The sequence below is a fragment of the Pinus tabuliformis genome, chromosome X (genome assembly GCF_031772625.1).
Source record: "Pinus tabuliformis cultivar Carrire ecotype Pingquan chromosome X, CPIR1, whole genome shotgun sequence".
NCBI classification, from domain to species: domain Eukaryota; kingdom Viridiplantae; phylum Streptophyta; class Pinopsida; order Pinales; family Pinaceae; genus Pinus; species Pinus tabuliformis.
The window spans coordinates 1,062,816,632-1,062,819,599 of NC_142308.1; positions in this window are offsets into that span (position 1 = coordinate 1,062,816,632).

The following is a 2,968-nucleotide window of genomic DNA, read 5'->3' on the forward strand; positions in this document are numbered from 1 at the left end:
TTCCCTTTGCCTTGTTTCTTCTTGCTTCCTGGTTGTTTGGTTTCTTTGCCTTTATCTGCTGATACGACATTTACTTCCGAAGCAAGAATTTCGTCTTTTGCATTTAGATATGAAATCTTACAGGCTTTCTTGGACGTAGCCTTTGTCGATTTCGCTTTTGTCGTGCCAATCACGCCATTGCCGGCGTGAGAGTCATTGTTTGATTTAGGAGGAGGAGGAATTGAGAATTCCGGTCTAGGGGCGTTAGGTATTTTGTCGTAGAGCGTGCTAGACTGAGTATAGACCAAGTCTAGATATTGTGCACGAGCGATGACTTGCTCTTCCGTTACGATTCCCCCTTTGCCACATCTTCCATTATAGCAGGAAGTAACGACTTGATAAACCATTCAACTAATAGATGATCGGGAACGTACATTTTTACCATCCTACGACGACGTCGCCACTCATGTATATGATCAGATATGTGAGTGGCCGTTGTTTGCTTGAAGTTGGTTAGGATTTCCGTTCCGTTTCATACCTTATTGGTAATTGAAAATGGGTTAAAAAAGTCATGGCTAAGGTACTGAAGTTGTCGAACGAAGCTCTAGGCAATTCAATATACCATTTTTCCGCTGGACCCGTTAACGTCCTCTGAAAAAGGCGAAGCCTTATCGAATCATCGTTTAGGGTGTTTGACGAACACCATAGATGAAATGTCATCATGTGATTCGATGGATCTTCACCTGGATTTCCATTAAATTTAGGAATATCTGATGGAAGTTTATGAGGGATCGCTGGCCACCAAGTGGCGTAAGCAATTGGATCGTTTGTTAACCGGTGTAAATCAGGTAACTCTAAAGTTGCCACAAATGGTAACTGTTGATTCAGGTTAGGTGAAGCATACCAAAGATATGTTGGAATTTCCTGAGCAGTTGGCCTTTGCATACCAGCATAATGTAGTTGATGCTAGTACGACCGATACGGTTGGTGGACATGACCATTGTAAAGTGGTTGATTTTGACCATTTTGAATGTATGGCTGTCCACTGTTCGCAAAGATCTGCTGCTCAGTACCTTGGTATACTTGTTGGAATTGTGGTTGTTGCTATTGCACCATCCATGGTTGTGAAGCCATGTTCTGTTGCGCTATACTAACCGTTGGACCAAGGTGCGTGGTAATTGTACCCGTTTGGACCTGTGTCGCCCCACCAGTCGGCAATTGTGGTTGAGTCACAGGGTCAAGGGGCTGTTGCATTACAACCTGAGAAATCTGAGGTTGACATACAACAGGCAGCGTTTGAACTTGTGACACTGTCACAATAGCTGGTGTAGTCGGGATGTTCGACATAGGTACACATTGTTGCATAGAATACACAACTCTTGGTTGTTGGGGTAGTATAGGTACCCAACCACTTGATGTAACTCCAGTATAACCTGAATACTGTTGTGAACTCCCGTATGGATATCCTCCTGGAGGGGTTAATGGAAGGGCATACTGCCCCCCATATGGTGGCAATCCGGAACTCAAAGGGATTGTCTGCCCTTGGGGACTGGATTGCCCAAATTGACCTCCAAATGGATCAATTTGGCGAGTCTCAACATAAGAGTTGCCGGATATTATTCCGGAGGAACAAACAGGAACGGACCATACTGTCGAAATAGCCCCTGGATGGACTCCTTCTAGCGGTTGTGAGCTAGTCGGGACAGATGGTACACCGACAAACATTGTCAGAGTGACGGCAGGGAGTTCCGTTGTCGCTGTGTCAGCCGACATAGTCCTAGATGTTGACGGTTGTTCAGACATTTTGAGTCTATCCAAAAGATACCTAGAGATTCTACAAGAACTTCCACTGGTGGTAGACTAACTTCTGATGTCGAAGGAAATAGAGTGACCCCGACTCCAAAATGTGTTGGAGTACTTGTTTGTGGATCTTCTACAATTTCCTCTATCGCAATCAAACCAGGTGGAAGGGGAAGACTGTCGGGTCCGTAAAATATTTCTGGTGCCGAAGAAGGGGTTAAATCGACAGCGACAGATGTTTGAAGAGCAAGACTCTCCGAACCGGTTGCAGATGGAACTGGTTCAGTAACACAAGTGTTTGCTCTCAGACTAGGATCAGTATCACTGTCCCTCTGTGGTTTTTGAACTTCTTCTGTAGAGGCAGGGTTTCCAGAAATGTTTGGAGTAACCAGAATCTCGGATGTTGTTGGAACACTTATTCTAACTTTAATAGGATATTTCGAACTGGTTAAATGAGTTCGCTTTGTCCGTATTGTTTTCGATTCCGGAGAAAAAGACGATTGACTCGTAAGCCTCCGTGAATGACGGGGTTTCAATTGAATTTCTTCCAAGATTGCGGATTACTCGATCAACTAAAATACAAAAAGGGAAATGTGTTTCCGAATTAAATGAATTTTAGACGCTTTAGACACAACTTGCTTTTTCAATTTTAAAGAGTCGAGAAAAAGCAAAAGATGACTCTAGTCTCCTTCGATTTTTAATGAGCCTGAAGTGACAAGTGCTCAGATGGACCTTTTCCGTTAAGGAGTCTGAAAAGGAACGAAAGGGACTGCTCTGGAGTTCTAGGTAGAGGGTGTGCCAAACCTTTCGCAAAACCGCAGAATACTTTTTAAGGTACGAGCGGTCAATCTTCCCGAATGTTGTATTCAGTGCATTGCGATCAGTAGGGCGGCCGACACGGCTTCCTATGGATAAAGGTTTTATGCCTATAGGGGTCTCCCAATATATACTCGACGGTACGTGGGAGCACAATCCGTACTGGCGCTTATCGTCTCTTGTTTAGTCAATTTAGTGTTGTCTAAATTGCTAGTATTAATTGTCAACCCGGGGCTCGTAAGCTGATGAAGTGAAGGTGTACTATATGTACTTAAGTAACCTCTTAGAGTTTTCTTATCGTTGGGGGTGTTGTTGTGGTTAATTATGTTCCTAAGATGGAATGATGATTTATAAACAAGTGAGTGATGGTGTA